Source organism: Lepeophtheirus salmonis, chromosome 1 (genome assembly GCF_016086655.4).
Source record: "Lepeophtheirus salmonis chromosome 1, UVic_Lsal_1.4, whole genome shotgun sequence".
NCBI lineage: Eukaryota > Metazoa > Arthropoda > Copepoda > Siphonostomatoida > Caligidae > Lepeophtheirus > Lepeophtheirus salmonis.
The window spans coordinates 50,273,825-50,292,886 of NC_052131.2; the positions used below are offsets into that span (position 1 = coordinate 50,273,825).

General features: G+C 32.4%; 1 long non-coding RNA gene across 1 annotated transcript; it reads right to left on the bottom strand.

The window, feature by feature from the left end:
• Positions 1-12,705: 12,705 nt before the first annotated feature.
• Positions 12,706-17,984, bottom strand: LOC121131968 (uncharacterized). The gene is made up of 2 exons (XR_011784332.1): positions 17,436-17,984; positions 12,706-12,997 (listed from the first exon to the last, which is right to left on the bottom strand). It is a non-coding gene; the product is annotated as an uncharacterized lncRNA (long non-coding RNA).
• Positions 17,985-19,062: the final 1,078 nt, after the last annotated feature.

Genomic DNA, 19,062 nt, shown 5'->3' on the forward strand with positions numbered 1-19,062 from the left:
TTGCAGGATAACATATCTCAGAGGCTCAATGTACTGAGTCTGAAAAAGATATTAGGGTCCACGCCTATGACCTTACTAATAGTTTGTCATGTAACATCAATGGTCTGCTAGGAAAGATCAAGAGAAACGTTCCAGAAACAATGTACTGTCCATGTAATGCTCACAAAATTGAATTTGGTAATTACAAATGTACGCAATGTGCAGCAAATTCGGAATTGGATCACAATGATTAATGCCACAGCCATTTTCAATTAATATTACCCTAAGTAGCAAATATCTATATTTAGAAATTGTATTGCCCGGCTGTCCAAAAATAAAAATAGCATGAAGAAATTGAGTGGAATCTGCCGGACGAAATGGTGCTAGAGATTTGATGGGATCGAAAATTTTCTTGATCTGTCAGAGAGTCTTGTTACTGCGTCTCAAAATAAAGTCATGTTCTATATATACTACGACGATGAAAAGTTATAATCTTTACTGGAGGATTCCTACAACTGGGATAGAGAAGCTCTCTCCCATGCCCAAGGGAATAGTTGCTTTCATCAAAAACTTTTTTGTAGCCTTTATGGGGAACTTTAATAGTTTTGCATTAGAAAGCATGTAAATGCAGTTGTTTTACTGTTCTCCTTTTCTCCCAAAGAGAAAATTGAGTCTTTGAGTTTATAAATTTATTAAGTATTGGTGAAGCAGGAGACCCCCTCCCCCCCAAATCTAGTTATTTGTTCTTAAAATTGAAGCCAGGGGTTTTTTTTTAATGCTAAAAACCTCCCCCAATATAATCCTGCATGGGCCCCTGAATACCCTATGTCTTGCTGCCGCCTTCTCCTTGCACTCTTACACAAATCCATTCTCTTGTTATAGGATTGATATTCTTTGTTAGACTGGGAGTAGAATTGAGGATCAACATCCTTGTAATTCCAGTCTATATGTCCTTACTTTATAAGTAGTGGGATTTGGTGAATGAAATGTTTCATTCTGTAATCTCTAAAAAATGAGTAAAAAGTTGATATGATGAATGATAAAAATACATAAGTGATATAATTATGAATATTTATAAGTTAAAAGGGTTAGAAAGGAATGTCAAGATATGGAATTACATATTTCTTCAAGGAAAATAAGGAATTTACTATAATTTAACGTACAACATCCTCCAACTATGGGTCTAAATAAAGGCAAGTCCATTGGTATCCCATTCTAAATTTTTGTTTACTTATATAATTTGAGTAGGTTAAAACTCAAAGAAATAATTGGCAGAATGGAAATAATATTTCCATAGTATTTTTTGCGCAAATGGTATTTTTTAATAATGTGCAAATTAAAACACTTACTCTTGTAAATATTTCGAAGCAAACATTTTTGAAATTGGTTGACTCTGACCGGAGTTATGTCCTACTGAATTTTGAGAACCTTACGAAAAGGGCCATACTGTGAGGGACTTACAAAAAGCCTTTTTACTCCCACAAGCCTAAAAGCTTTCAGATATAGTCTTTTTTTGTTTGGATAAGCACCCGGTTAAAAATTACCAAAATCGGTGATGATCATGGAATGCCGTATTAGGCTTATTTTTACAATGAAGACAAAACTTGGACAAACAACTTTGTTGTTATATATAATTTTATAGGTTATAATTAATGTTAATGTATCCTTGATTAGAAATTGGGCCTTTGTTCTCCAAAATCTACTTCGTTGGTGTTTATAAAAACGTCATTCCAAGGCTCTTTACGATGAATCCTCGAATTAAAGTTTCGTTTGTGAATGGCATTAGCAATTATGAATGAATCATAGCATATTCCAGGAATAACGAGAATAAATAGATTTGAATCATACTTTTATATTTTTTTTATAATTTGAATAGCTTAACGGTGCATAAATACCTTCTTTTCATTTGGTCCAGGAAATTGCCTTGAAGCTAAAAATACGAATTTCATCATGTGATGTTATTTATATATTTATGAATAATATTATTTCCTCATAAAAAAATGGGCATTGTTTAATTGTTCCTACTGTTGAGGGTATGTATACATTGATCCTGAAAAACGTCTAGTGGCCATGTTTCGATAAAGAGTTTGTTCTGTTGCTGTTGACAACCTGAACAATGTGTTGTTGTTTTTTAATTTAAAAAGTTGATATGATTTTTAATTTTTAATTAAAAACTGTAATTTATTAATGTGAAATAAACATTATTAATTAAAATAAGTACTTACTACACACTCATCCAGCAATACCGAGTGATCCATTCAAATCTGATCAGTTTGAGGTTTAAGCTTCAACAAGATATGATTTATTAATTAACAATCTAATTTCAACAAATTTAATACTACAAATAGATGTGTGTCTGACCTCTCATAATCATTAATATAGCCACCGTTAGTGGCAATGATGGCCTCCAGGCGGGGGAAGGCCTGGAACCCACTGCAGATGTAGTCATCTGCCAATGCGTCCCAGTACTGGCTGGTAGTGGCATTAAGGGCCTCGATGTTATGTTGACGGACACTGCAAGAACTCCACTTGACGTGCACCCAAAAAGTGTAGTCGGAGGGTTTGGGATCAGGGCTATAAGGGCAAACTTCTCAAAAAAGAATTCAAAAGACTCTTTCAAAAGATTCTTGCAGCGGAGGAGATGGGGTTCTTTCATTGCTGGTGTCAAAAATAGCCTTGAACTTGAGGGTTTTGGCCTGGGTTGTTTTCTTTAATTCCTCAGGGTCCAATTTGGCCAATCATTTGCCGGGTGTCAAAAGTGGCCATTCCACCTTCACAAGAATCATTCTACCCACCCACTTTTTTGATAGCTTTATGCACAGTCTTGTTGAGATCTCTTGCATTGACTCTCATGGACTTGAGGGGAATTGCCTAGGCTATTTTTTTTTTTTTACTAACCTTGTATTTCTATTAACATTGCTCTTATAATAGGAGCTATGATGATGTCATCACATAATGTTTTAAAATAAGTTCAAATTACTAATAGATGCATTAAATAGTCATGAACGAGACATCCAAGTTAACAAAAACTAAAGGAACACACTACTTAAGAAATAGATTAAAATTGTCGATTGTCGATATATTGTTTCAATTATTTTATATATATTCTTAATGAGAGGATCCTCTCCGGTGGCGATAAATTTGTGAAGGGAGTATCTTCCCATAAATGAATCTAAAACTAAAGAGCCAAAAAAAGTTTTATAACAAACAAGTTGGAAAAAAAACACAAATTCAAGCATAATTTATATACCTTATTTCTATTAATTTATTATGGAATATGAATTCTCCATCTTAGGTAAACTCTAAAAACTTAATAAATTCAGAATTTAATAACGGCCTCTTCTGTAGTTTCCTCTCAAAGGTTCCATCAATATCTGTCACCTGTAGTCCGGGGTCCATTTGCCCTATTTTCCGTCTAAAAAAAACCGAGCATTCCCTTTGCACACCAGTATTGAACTGTCCCAAATCCGATTTAACCTCATTAATTTCTACCAATTTCTCCACCTCAGGAGAGACCCCAACAAATTATTACATTAAGGATTGAAAGATGAAGCCTTCAAGTTGGAAGCCTCGTCATAGAAAAAAAAAACTCAATTCATCCTCCTCAAGGACCTCTTGGTGAATTTTAGAAATGGAACTCCTTCAAAACATGGAGACGGGACTGTTCTAGAAGGTATCTTCCGACAGTGAACAGCCAAGCCCTAGAGTACTTGTAGGGGTCAGATGACTGACAGAGTTCGTCACAAAAATTACTCTTGATATGGCTAAAATCTCATCTGCTCCCTTGAAGGACAAGTTGAAGAGCTATCAAAGCAGACCATTCTCGGAAGACTCCCATCTTATCATCTCACATAATTTCTCACTAAAATAACTAAACTATATTTTATAGTTATTTATTAATAAAAGAATTAGCAGAATAGAGTATATTCTACTTTCTACGCTTGTGTCTCAACTCTAGCTTCTTTTTTTTTCTAATAATACATGAATATATTGTAGTTTATAGATAAAGTTCTTATTTTCTTGAAGGTGGAAATAATAACAAAAAATACTGCCTCTAGCGGCCAAAAAAGTAAATACTGACCAAAACATTTTTCATCTCGTTATTATTTTTGCCCTTGTTTAGCTACTTGGTTTAAAGCCTTGGTTATGACTAGAGTTGAGTAGATTGTAATTAAAAAAGAGCGCGAGAAGAAGGCGAGAGGAGACATATGGTATACCTGAATTAAGATCCTATTTAATATTAACTGCCTTTTATAGGATTTTGGGGAAGAAAATGAATTACTGCTATCGAGTGGAGAACTTTCTACATTTAAAAAAGCATGAGTTCTTACATATTTATTTTATAATGCATTTTTAAACGAATTCAAACCAAAGATAGGCAATAATTAGTGACACAAATCGTGTGAACTCTGTAGCTTCCCCCACCCACCCCTTTTTAAAAGGGGTAATCTGAAAATGAATTTTCTTTTCTTTAGGAGTTTTCATTATTATTTAACTCCTCAGTAGTGAACTTCCTTTCCTAATACGTTCAATTATATTTAAACTGATTGAACATTCATTTGTGCTCATAAAAGACGGAGATTACCCTTGAGGATTTTTGCAAAGTTATAATTATATGTCGTTCTTAGACTCAGAGTAGAACTGGGGATCGACATCGGAGTAATTCTTGCCAATGGTCTCCCTTATTTCTCCCTCCTCCCTTGTCACAACAGATTGTTTTTTTTTTTTTTGTTTTTTTTTTTATGCACATAAACACACCATTTCCATCAATAACAGCCAATAATGCACACTTCAGAGGGAGAAGTTAAGACTCACCAAAAAAGATGAAAGAGCACACGCAAAAACACTTTTTCATTTTCTAATTTTAAAATGTAAATTTACATTACAAACTACTCAACTCTAATCATGGCATTATACTCCTCCCAAGTATTCTAAAACCTTTTAAAATTATTCATCTCATTTTGCAGTTGCAACTTGTACACAACACATATATGCAACCTTGGAAATGATTAAAGTTACCAAAGCATTTTGTACACTCTATTCGGTATTGAATAATTTTTTTCCCCTTTAGAATTATTAATTCTTTAACATTCTATTATACAATTGATCAAAACTTCTACAGTTGAACGAGTCGCAATAATTCTTTATCTTATTTTTTTAATCCACAAGTTTTATTATTGACACAGTTTTGTATTTAAAATTAGATTTTATTTGATTAGCATAATTATTATTAGTCAAAGTTCAACAAGAATTAATTATTTATAATAGTAAAAATAAAAGATGCAATAAAAGATGCAAAAAGGTTAAGTCTGTGGGTATTGAATGTCTATTTATAAATGATTACTAGTAAGATTAATGCATGCATACAATTTTCTAAATTACACTAACACAGATAGTCCAAAACTGTTCATACATAAAATATCGGTTTTTTTAAATGTTCCTATAATTGATTCGATGGAGTTGCACTGATTAAGTGTAAGTAAACATTATAGTTAGTATAATATTTACTCCATCGAACTAGGAATTGTCTTTGAAGTCCATATACGAAAGGAAGTTGTTCTTACTTTGTGACAAACTTTGACAATTTTTTTTTTAAATATGTAAAAATTGACAAAAATGAACTATATATTTTAAATCGTGACATACAAATAAAAAATTTGACAACATACTCTTATTTTTTGACATAAAATACAATCTTTCCGTCAAATTTGACAACAACATTCAAGTCAGTGTGTTATTACTCTTCCATTTCCGTAGTAACGGGCCCGCCAAGTGACTGTTTTTTTGAAGTGTGAGAATATGGGAGGCAACATATATAGTAGTGACGTCATGACAATATTTCCTTCCTTAGGAACGATGCAAAGTTAATAGAAATACAAGGTTATACCATAACGCGTGTACGACTGATGTTTGACTTCCACCACGCTTTTAATATTGACGTCATAGTAAATGAGTGGTTGTGTGTTTTGTCAAAAATGTTTTTCTTGTCACTATTGCTGTAATTTTCAATTTAATGTATCCTACCGACTCCTGGGTAAGACAGACAAATTTTGACAAACCACGCAACCAATCATGCTCTATGACGTCACTATTAAAAGCGTGGTGGAATTCAAACATCAGTCGTACACGCGTTATGGTTTAACCTTGTATTTCTATTAACTTTGCGTCGTTCCATCAAAGTCGTTTTATATTTATTCAGACAAAAGATAATACCCGAACCATAGAGATAAAATACATGGAGTCATTATGTGAAAAAGTAGTTGACGTCATCAAAAACGAAAAAGAAAAAAGTTGACCAAAACATTCAAATTGTAATATTTAGGTATGTTTAAGGTTTAATGCTTTAGTTCAATTGTGTTCAATGGGAGTATCCTGTATAAGTTATATATTTGTATCCTTACAACTTTTTCGAGTTATTTGGACAATTAGCATAATGACACCCATTACTTTGATCCAAGAAGAAGAAGTTTATATGGAATATTAATCCCAAATTGGACTTTTTCGATAGCTTTGGATCAAAACATTTTCTTTTGGAAGGATTGTAAATTAAGTTTAAACGAATTGGAAATTTAGACTGCTTTAATTTAATGATTTTAATTTGTTTTAGAGTGCTTCTTTTCTTTATTTAAGTATGTTCTTCCACACAAAAAGATATTCCATCTAATTTTGTGACCCTTCAAACTGTTAATTATACGAATAACTCGAAAAAGTCGAGATTCTTCTCTTTCTTTTCACTTTGCGTTATTTTTGACTCGACGTACCGGAGTTATTTCATTATTATTAAAAGGTTGCGAGAATTGAATTTCAACTATCCCCTGTCTCTGTCTCCAATTTTTGGGAAATCTTTTTTAAAAATAACCAGCTTTTTACAAAAAAAAAGTATTATTTGGAAAAAAATATCAAAAATCCACAGTTGATAACAAAAAAATTAAATTTTTTTCCAAAAAATTTAAAGTTCATATATTCATTTTTTTTTTTAAATAAAATATTCAATTTTTCTAAAAAAATTGAAAAATCCATTGCTACTCTCAAAAAATTTCAAAAAATCCACAGTTGATTACAAAAAAAAAAATTTGCAAAGAAAATTTGAAATATTAATTTTTTTGGAGAAAAATAAAAAAATCATAGTTATTCACAGACAATAAAATTTATGAAATTTCTTTTCAAATATGACTTATTCTAGTAAAAAGCCAAAATTCTTAATTTGGGGGGCTACACCCTCAAGTCCACACGTTACGGACGCCCTGATGCAGGACTAATGAGATGCAAATTATGCCTTTATATTATAAAAATGTTGCATCTTGCATATAGGGAAATACCATGTTTCGAATGTTTTGGTCAAGTATCAATTTTCTCTTGTGTGTGTGGTGTGCTTTGCTATTGTTCTATATCATCACTCAACGCATTTATCTGTACGACCCAAACAAGGCTATATTCGACTCCACCATTTCAAATATGAATTTTGAATAATTGTCAAGTAAGTGCAACAGGCGAAACAGCCGCCCCCCCCCGGCAAAAACGTGCGGACGGTGATGAGGTCACTACTACATAATTTGCCCCCCTCCCCCCCCTTGAAAGTACATTCCAGCACCGGTGACTCGGTGGGCCCCTGACTAAGGAAAAGGGAGTGCAATACTCTATTCATTAAAATTATGTTGTTAAATTTGTGTGTGTCACGATTTGTAATAAATATTGTTGTAATTTTTTCGTTCTAGGACTATTGGCCGAAAATATTTTTGCTAAAGGACATTTCACCATAGAACAATTTTCCTAACGGACATTTCGCCAAAGGACCATTTGGCCGAAAAATGATACTTCATAATTAAAAATTGATATAATGGATAGTACTATAAATTGGTATTGTTCATATACCATATAATATTGTTAAATTAATAGCATGTTCTTTTGCAGAAAAATATCTTTTTACCAGTTATATTCATTAATTATTATTATATGAAAACAAAACAAGAGCTTTGGGTTCCAAAGTAAGTAAATTTGTGTTGTTAATAGACCCAACACAGTATATGTTGCAAAAGCAAAGTGGTGGTTCCAACGATTCTATTATGGTAATATGGACGTAAAAAATGTCGATAAAATAATGGAAATCGTCAAGTTATTCAATTTCACAGGAATTGAAGATTAAAAAAAAACCTTTTAGAACCATTTAAATCGGAAATTCCTGACAACTTTTTACTTCATTATTTATTTTGTAGATTGTTCATACACAATTTTCCCCCTCTTAGTCTCTTATTGTAGTCCCGTACCACCTTTTAATGTATTTTGTCATACACCAAACTATAAAACGTAATTGGTCTTCCTACACCTCTTAAACTATTGATAAAAATGAAGAAATGGACGTTTCCAATTAATTAAAATCATAAAAAAAATCACCAAATCAAAGATAAAACTATGTCAAGAAGATCCTACTTCCGTTTCGACTATTTTTCCTTTCCGCGTTTGCATTATACTTTGAAGGGTTTAGAGTTGATCTTCAAGGACAAGCCATGAATAAATAACAGAACTTGACATATTATTTTGTAGAATATCAATAAAAAAAGCTGTAAACTTTTTTTAAAGAGGGATTTGCCTTTTCCAAGGTCATTGACTGCACATCTTTCTCCCCCTTTTTTTTCTTGGAAATGCTTGACTATTAAAAAACCGGTAAAAAAATATTTTAATAGGTTGCTTGTGTGGTATATATAGAGGTAGTATTTCACCATGTAGAAAAATCCAACAGAAAAAAAGATGATGGCTGATGCAAGAATTGTTCATCGTCGATCATGATTTTGCAATGGATAATATATTTCCTTAGAAGTGTACAGTTATGTCCTTGGAAATATTAATTTTTATTTATATCCATCCAGAAAAAAAGGAAAATACAGGGGAACCCCGCATAAAGTGGTTTTTAAGTACAAGAAAAAACCATGTTATACGATGTCCGCTTTGTATAGAGACTATATTAGTCCTAAATTTCTAAATAAAAGTTGTTTTTTTCGTTGTCCACTTTTGACAATGAAAAATATTATGGTTTTCTTAGCAATATTAGGTTAAAAATATTTTGTGTATCATATATATATAGTATAAAAATTTGGGAAGGGGCTAGCGACGCCACTGGGTTGGACAAAATCTGTTTTAAATATTACTTACTTATTTTTAATTATGGCAAACCTGGTCAAACGACTACTTGTTTAAAGTGTATCACAGCACATAACGGTGACATTCAGTTTTCTACTTAAGAATTATTAGAAAAATATACACCTGGTTTAAGAGGTCACAAGGGATCGTTCTACAATTTGACTGTATTCACATATAATATCTTTATCATAAAAATAAAATTGATTGCTGGGTGTTGGTAATAACATCAACTCCTGCTTCTTTCAATCTAAAAGTATGTTCCGTTATGGGAATTAGGGCATTTCATTAAGTGACCGTGAGATACAATTTGAGTATTCAGTGAGTTGATACGATTTGATTGAATTGAGTGAGCAATCTGTTCTTTTGCAAACAATCTTGGTAATTGTCGTGAGAAAGTTTTTAAAAGTAACATTGATTCAACTGAAGGCCCAATTAAGGAATCAAGAATAATTTATCAATGAAAAGATGTCGCTGGGAGCAGCGTATGTAGTGCTCCCTGATGTATATCATAATACAGCATAAAAAGGGACTATAATATTCAGGAACATTGTACAAAATTGCAATTTCGTTCTTTTTCTCAGATGCAAAAAATGAACTTCCGAATTCGTAAATAAAATATAATATGTAGAAATTTGTCAGGAAATTCGTTTGCATATAAGTTTGATACATAAAAGTTAGTGTTTAACTGAAATGTCTGTCATTTTTGGAATAATTTTTTTTGTTTTTTTTTCTCTTTTTTTTTATCAAGCGTCAATTTTCAATTGTTAAAAAAAATGACAGAAATTGATACATTTTGGACATTACATTTGAAACCCTAAAAATGTAACTAAATAGTATTTTTAATTTCCAGAACATTTTATTACATAATTTTTGCAATATTTGCATAAATGAACCCGTTATGGAGCTTTATTTTTTCGATGACATTATTCTCCATAATTTTTTTGTTTTTGCAAGTACGAAAAAGAACTTGGTAACTTGTGTTCCTCTTTACAATTACAATTAATGCTATTTGCTACTTTCTTTTTGCAAAATGAATGCAAAAACAGTTTTTGTAATTTTCTCCACGAATTTATATTTGACAATGTTTTGACAAATATAAAAGATGTACTTCTCATCTAGACAAATTTTCCCATGTATATATCTTGATATGTTATTGGAAGTTTATAGCACAATTACACATATTTATATTAAATACAGGCCGCTTATTATTATAATTTTAATTGCTGTCTGAATCGAAGAGGTCTTAACATTATGAATAAATAATATTGAACATTGTCAATGTGATTTCCCACTCCCTCCTTGACCAGAGAAAAGCCAAGTACACCTTTACTAGTCTTCTATATTAATTCAACAAAATTTGTATCTAACAGACGCAGCAGTTTAGACAGCCCTAAATTATGTAACTATATATAACCAAAACTGATATTATTTATTTAATAAACAAACCAGTTTTGCCAGTTTTTTTCATGTTCTACTCTACGTAGGGTCTTGAGGCGGAGGTATATGAATCACAGTGAAATTACTTTTTTTTATTTCTACCTTCTGTGTTCCTAAATATCAGTTTAGTATTCCATTAAGAGTTGAAAACTTCGGACCAAAATTGAGGTACGGTGAGCTAAGAGGTGAAACAATGGGTCACACAAAAGTAAAAAAAAATCACATACAGGTCAAAGTTTACTATACAGTGTGGCGTGAAGCAGAGTCATTATCACCCCCAGACTCTTCCAGTTCCTTCACGACTCTCCAAGCTAAGGACCTGCCAAGGTTTGCAATCTCAACATTCTCTTATCCGACGCGGATCGCAACAAGGATATTGCCTTTTCCATGATTGGGGATTACCTTTGTTGATCTATGCCATTTTTTTTTTTTTTTCAAACTAACGTCAAACACTTCTGGCTAGTCGCCAAACAACAAACAACGTTCTATCTGTGCATGCGCCGCTGTCGCATGCACTCAAAGTTACTTATTAAACAACGGCTGCACGTACAATATAGCTTTTGTCAAACCTCCTCCTACTTGCGTACGTACACAGGCCTTTATGCAATATCCGGTTCTAGATAATGTTACCATGGACATTTTTGCCTCATGGAGATTTTGCTACATGACATATTCGCCGTTTCTTTTATGTTCCTTTTGAGATAGACTTATGACCCCAGATCCGTGACTCCTCCGTCTTTTATTTAATCCATCACCTTAATATTTAAAGCTCAGATACAACAGTAAAGACTGAAGTAAAGTTTGAAACTATAACAGAAAATGATAAAAGGCGGTGAATTCAGGGTGCAACGCTGAAATCTGAATGCTCGGTCGTTGGGAAATTGAGAGGTTCTGGTGAGTTTTTCAGAGACTGTAGCTTACGTACAAGTCGAGAAAATCACACTTGAACGTAATCGATGAATATCCATTTGTGCAGTACAAGCCGTTGGGGGTCTTTAGGACCGTTATCTACGTCCTCAGTAAGTCCAAAACGTTAGAGAAGAAGAAGTGATCTGTCAAAAAGGTTAAACTGGACCCAGATAAATTGAAGAAAACAGCTCAGGCCCAGTCCATGGGGGCCCATGTAAGAGATATCGTGGGTTCATATCAGACTTTCTAGGGAACTATAAAAAAGTGGATGGAAAGAGCCTTATGAGGGTGGAGAGGCCACTTTTGACACCATCAATGAAAGAAACCCATCTCTTCCGTTGCGAGACTCTTTTAAATGAGTCCTTTGAACTCTTCTTTGCCCCCCTTACAGCCCTGATGCCAATGCCTGCAGTGCCTGTTACCCAAACACCTAGGCTCTCAAAGCCAATTTAAGCCAGGACTGGAACACCATGTCAAAGGAATACATCTGCAGCGGGTGGGTGGCCTTCCGCCGCGTAGAAGATATTATTGCCACTAAGGGTGGCTATATTAACGATTAAGAGAACTCAGACACACACCTATATATAGTATTAATTTTGATTAAATTCTATTGTTAATTAATAAAATATTTCTTGTTAAAGTTTAAAACTCAAAGTGTTCAGATTTTAAATGACCACTCGGTAATATGAACATATTATATTGTTACTAAGTTATATGATTTATTCTATTATTTAACAGAATAATTAAAAGAAGAAAAAACACCCTCCATGACGTAACGCAGGTTCAATTTTACCTTCTTTAATTGACTGACAAGTGGGACTGGACTAGGGTACTAAATAAGGACCAAGACAACATTAGTTAGAGTTGGTCTCCATGCATATTTTTTTCATATCTAGTGCCTACGAAATATCTCTCGTTAAAAGTATTGATTGTTCAGATTTCGACGTTGTATCATGTATATCATGCATCAAAATCCGTGTTGTTTGAAATTCTGTTACGCAGGGAACTACTCCTGTATGTTCAGAGAAGGAAGTGAATTATTGAGGCAAGGTATAGAACAATCATGACTCAATTTTTGATTATGTGATAAAATGATATGATCTGTTCCAAGAAGTGGATAAAATCATTTATATATCGACAGGTAAATATGAAATCGGGACGTTTCCTTCAAAAAAAAAAAAAAAATATGCCTTTCTCTTCTTTAAACACAATCAACCCGAAGAAAAAATGAGTCAGAAAGAGATCAATGTTTATGTTAGATTTTTTTTTTTTTTTTGCAGAATTTATTTAGGATAAACAATATTTATTTATGATGTTAATTTACGAGTCTTACATAGGCTCTGGAAGTACAAAAATACCTAATAAGATATTACGTAAGAAAAAGCCCAAGTGTCTATGACTTGACGTTAGATTGAGACTGAGGGGTGGAGCTGGTTGCAGCCGTTGTTCCATTCATAGCCGTTTCTACGAGCTTGATACGCTTTCTATTATAGTGTTGCCAATGGAGTATGGTTTGATCATCAAGGAACTTTGTACACTGAAATATTATGAAGAGAATGAGATTTAAATATTGGGTAAACATTTTAAGAAAAAAAAAAAATGAGTCAAAAAAGGTTTAACTCAATAGCACAATCAAATTAAAATTAGTAAATAGAGCGTTTTCATTTCACGTCAGCCTTGTTGATGTCGGCCATTTTAAAACCCTAATCAAACATGTTTTATAACAATGAAACTCTATTTTTCATTAATATCAAGGAATAGGTTTAACTATTGGATCTCAAAATGAGACCAACAGATATAAGGACTTAAATCTTCAATCAATTCAAAGTATTATTGACTAGTTTTATTATTTATCTGACCCTAAAATGAATTAATAATATTATCATATATAATCTTATTTCCATTATGTAAATAAAAATTAACACTTATTGCAATTGAAAGAAAAATATATTTTTCTCTAATTATCCTTCTTTTCTCGTCCTTAATTAATAAATAATAATAATTATACATGTCTAGCCATTTTTAGGGAATAATAAGGTCGTATTATAAGTTAAGTTGATTTCCTAATTGCTGGTATCGTTTAACGTTGAGTTTTAGGTCAGTGGAGGAGTATTGGGCAAAGAGGCAACTATGAAATCATGCTCCCCAAAATCCAGGAAAAACGATACAGACTATTGGGAAGGGTGCATAGGGCAATAAGGCATAGCTCTACCTTGCTCATTGCAAATCATTTACTTTCATTTAATTCAAAATATCAGTGTTTATCATTGACATTCAGTAGATTTCAAGACAGGTATTAAGGCAAGACTGGACATTTGAAAAGTCTTATTTTCTCCAAAAATGATTTTTGAGATTTTGGCATGTTGACAAACTTCAACTTCTCATTTTTAATAATCTCTAGCTAAAAATACTATTTACGACCGTTTTAATGCTTTGGCATCCTTTTGTAATAGTACTGATTCATAAAAACTCGTTTTTCTCAAAACCGTATTTTCACAGTGTACTTATTTTGTTTATGTCACTATTTCTCACCATCCACTCAATTTATAGCCTGATTATATTGTTCTAGGTGCTAAACCTCCATAAATTGATATTGAAGACTAAGACATATACTAGGCTCTTCTAAGGGTGTCAGATGCTAGGCTAAATTTGTCATTTTTGTACTAATGATCGACAAAATCCTCCTATGATGTCATTTTTTATGAATTACTGGAAATTGAGAGTTTAGCACATTTATTTTGACCTAAAGTCTGAGCCTCCGTAGTAGTGAGAAGTTATATTTCCTCAGTAATTAGTAATTTGGTTTCAAAAACGTTACGTGCCCAATGGGGGCCACTTTGAATATTCAATTAGTAACTATCCTGAATATTAAGGAATATAAAATCAGTTGATTATGACTATATGAACTCTTCTCAGCTTTTACTCAATTGAATTCATGATGTTCAATGTCTGAGACTATGGTGGCCTGTCGAAAATGTCTATGTTTTCTCTCTTCCAAGTGTCTAGTCTTACCTTAAGTTTTTTTATATTCTGAAAGCCATTTGAATTGAGTTTAATCAGGATTTATTGGAAATGACTCTATTTCATGTAGTTAAAATATCAACTATGAACCACCAAGACGGCATCTCCTTCAATTATGATGTAATTTGACACGTCAGTGAAAACACTCCATACATATATCTAATAAGTTCTTAGACCTTCATTAGTCCCATAAAAAGAATTACGAGACTTTAAATTCAACCATCAAATGCAAGTCAAGTCAGACTAAAATCATTCGAAATCAACCAATAAGAATTGTACTATATGAATCTAAATATATGGCACGTCAACATAACAACAATCTTGAATAAAAATAAGAAAAAGAGAAAATCTTATTTATTTTAATTGGGTCAAAATTATAGGCATTGTATTCAAATTTATTAGATGTTAGAAGATACTTAATAATTTTACTTATAGTTTAGAAACCTATATTTCATATACAACGAGGTGTGTTCAAACAGTCAGCTGACTTTTCAAATCTGCGGTCTAGGTACATTTCTTATGCTCCATTTTTTTATTTATGCTCGGCAACGAACATATATTTACTGTTTCAGCTATGTAATATGTTTAGTTTGTTTTTTTAAGAGGCTTTAAGAATTAATTTGTTGTTTGGCAATTTTTTGCCATTGAAAACATGGATCAAAGAATTTGTACCAAATTTTGTGTAAAAATGAAATTAAGTGCTCCAAAACACTTGAAATGTCGACAATGGCATACAGTGAAAATGTTCTGTGTAAAAGAAAATGTTTACAAGTGGTACAAACTCTTCCAAGATGGCCGGGAAGATACTTATGACGAGCCTCGTACTGTCGCCCAAGTACACCAACAACATATAAAAGCTTTTAAGCAGTGAAGAAAATAGTTTTGAAAACCGTAGAATCACTATCAGAGAAGTTGCTAATAATATTGTCATATCGGTTGACTCGCGTCATAAATTTTTTTCGAACGTTTTGGGCATGAGACGAGTGATAGCGTAGTTTTTTTCCGAAACTGCTTAATTTTGAACAAAAGAGTCGTTGCATTTTTGGCCAAAAAACAATACCACAACAGGGGCGTCCGCAGGAATATATATATATATTTTATGTTTCCATTTTTTTCCTTTTTGAAATAAAAAATTGATTTCAATTATTAAATTTTTGGGAAAAATTTCAAAAATCCACAGTTATTCACAAAATATTCAATTTTTTGGCAAAAATTTTAAAAATTCAATTTCAAAATATTAAATTTCTTGAAAAAAATTCAATAATTACGTACTTATTTTTGTAAAATAATTCAAAAATAGAATTCATTGAATTTTTTTTTTTTAATATTTAATTTTTTGAAGAAAAGTTTCAAAAATCTATATTTATTCACGGAAAATTAAATTTTTTGTAACGTTTTTTTGAAAAATTAAATTTTTTAGTAAAAAGGGAAAATTCCTTCGGAGGGGCTACATCCTGTGGATGTCCCTGCACAATCATGCCTCAGCCACCATATTCACTGGATTTGACCCCATTTGACTTTTTATTGTTCCCAAAATTCAACAGAACTATGAAAAGACGGAGATTTGCAACGATTGAGGAGATAAAGACTGCATCGCTGGAAGAGATGAAGGCTATAACGAAAAGTGCTTATGAGGAGTGCTTATAGGATTGGAAAAGCGTGGGACCAAGTGTATTGTATCTGAGGGGAATTACTTTGGACGGAAAAACGTAAATATTGATGAATAAATAAATAGTTTTTCCTAAAAAATATACAAAGTCACCTTACTTTTGAACACACCTCATATACTTATAATGACCCCTTTTAAATAAAATCTATCAATTTATCATGCTTTCTTTGTGAGGAATAATATTGGCTACTTTAATTGTAATGTGTAACAAACCGAAAGGATGATAGAATCCGAATATGATTCGTCAAAGAATACAAATGTAAACCCGACTCCTTTTTGAGAAAATCATTCTAGCTTGCTTTTGTGTTAACGGGCCACATATATGAATGTAAATGTCAGTCATGAGAGGATTCCAAAAAAATCCCATTGTCCAATTCCGATGCGATTCTAGTAAAAATCCCCGACTTTTTAATATTTTAAATAATAGTTTAAAAATATCATTTTGCTATCAGGGTGTCCACAGGATTATATTTTTGGGTAGGCTTATTTTTTGGAAAATTTTTTATATTTATTTTATAATCGGCAAACGTTTATTCTTCACACAGATTAATAAATTAGCAGTATGAAATAAAAAATTGGGACAAGTACTTTTTCGTTTGTACGTCATACGATATCTTCTTTGGCAATGCGTTCAATGGCTACCGTAATAACTAGTGGTGTATAAAATATGCTGGAGGGATTGTAGCTCACCCCTCAAATAAAAAGATTTTTTTTTTCATTACCAGAGTTAAAAGAAACTGAAGATTACAGTTGTAACTCTAGACAATTTGAAGAATATTTAGGAGAAGTAGATCAGCTACAAGCAACATCTGTGAGAGGAAGAAAATGAACAAAAATCCCACTCCGTTTATAAAAAGGACACATAGGGTGGAATTACTCCGATGCCAATCCTCAATTCTACTCCGAATCCAACAAAGGCATAACTCCCCGAAGAGCAAACCCTCATTGTTACTTTGCCAACTAGAAAAACTATTCCCACTTTCTAAAACATATTTTATACACCTCTGGTAATAACTGTTGTGTCTGAGTCTGCCCGTATGTCCTCCCCCCATTGTGTTTCAAAATGGGGAACATATCCTTGACTATCTTGACACCCAAAGGAACAGTATCCTTCTAAATCAGAGACGTTTGGTTACCTTCATCTAGACTCATTTTTGATTATCATATAAATGAACCTTCTTTGCTTTTGTGTTGTTGGGAGGCCAAATAGTATTAAGATTCGTATAAATCAACTCTGATGGAATAATTTGTATTGTACCCCAATAATGAATGCATGAATAATTACCTGAGCATTGACAATCTCTTTCCGAAAGGACTCATGCTGGAGTAGTTCTAAGAAATGAAGACATACGGGGAATTTGAGGAATCTAACATAGGGATGTGTTCGCCAATAGTTGAGATACTTGAGGTAATTAATAAAGGTGGGCTCTTTGAAATATCCTCTGTGCTAAAAGTTGAGATAATTCGGATTCCCGAGACACTGAACAAATTCTAATTCGATCACAAAACGAAGCTTTTGTTTATCCGCCTCAATTTCTGCAGGAGTCTTTTGTTGCTGAAGGGTCTGGGGCTGATGAAAGGGGCTCGGAGGAGCAGAGCTAATTCCACCTGTTCCTGGATTTGGTGGTTGTGGAGGCTGTGGAGGAGGGCCGGCCACAGGATTGGGATTCTGTTGAGGGGAATATCCAGGATAGGGAGGAGGTGGTGGAGCTAGTCCACCCATGTTATTCATGATGGAGGAGATATAGTACTATTATATATCCAAAAACCAAAAAGGAACCACTTTAAGTTTAATCATTAATGTATCAAATTAATATTTGTATCATTAGTAATATTAATCGTTGGAATAACTAAAGAATATTTACACTTGTAGAATGACGTCATAATATGACGTCATATTGAAACTTTGTAGTTTACTGAGTACGCATGCCATAGAACACTGAATTAAATATATATAAAAACGCGGGTTTTTTTGTGCTTGACGTGAGTGCACAATAATTTTCCTATATAGAGCGTTTTTGTCACGTCAGAATTGTTGATGTTGGACGTTTTGGAGGTATGGCTCAAGTAAGTTGTATTAAAATAAAAACTATTCTTCCATTAATGTTAAGGAAAATAGTGAACTATTGGATCTAACAAATAAAAGGAAATAAACCTTAATGTCTATCAAAATCCATCCCTGTATTGCCTAGTTTTATCATATATCGCAGCCTAAAATGTATTAAAAATATGTTAGTTCATCGTTATACAATCTTATATCTATATTGTAGATAAAAATTAAATAATATAACGAAAACAAAAAGATATTTTTCTCTAACTATCCTACTTTTTACGCCCATAATTGATCAAAAAATATATATAATTGTACAAAATAGACATTTTTTGGGGATTTTTAGTAGATTACTTTGATTTCATTCAAATATCTCTGTGTATCATTGATATCAAGTTGTATTTTTATTTCAGTCTTTTTTACTCATAAAGCCATTTGATGGAGGTACATCACTGTTTATTGCGAATTTAGCAATTTTATGTGATAAAAATATCAACTTTGAACCCCCGAAAAAGCGCCTCCTTCAATGATGATGCAATTTATAACCCAAGTGAAAATGTCCTTTGAATAAAGTAAACTGCAGTAAATTGGTATTTTAACAGTATATCTTACACATTTTAAATATTGTATCCAATCCATTTTCTGCATGTGAGCGAGAGCAAATCAATTTTCTGTACAACTAACATGGTTTCAATAATTGCAATGCAGTAATAATCACATACTTAACGATTTTTTTAATAAAATTCTTCAATATCTAAGCTAAAAAATGGCTTTTGGAAGAGAATAAACAATTTAATGCAAATAAAAATAACTCATTTTGTTTCAGAAACTTGGATTTTGTAGTGATTAACTCATTTTGATC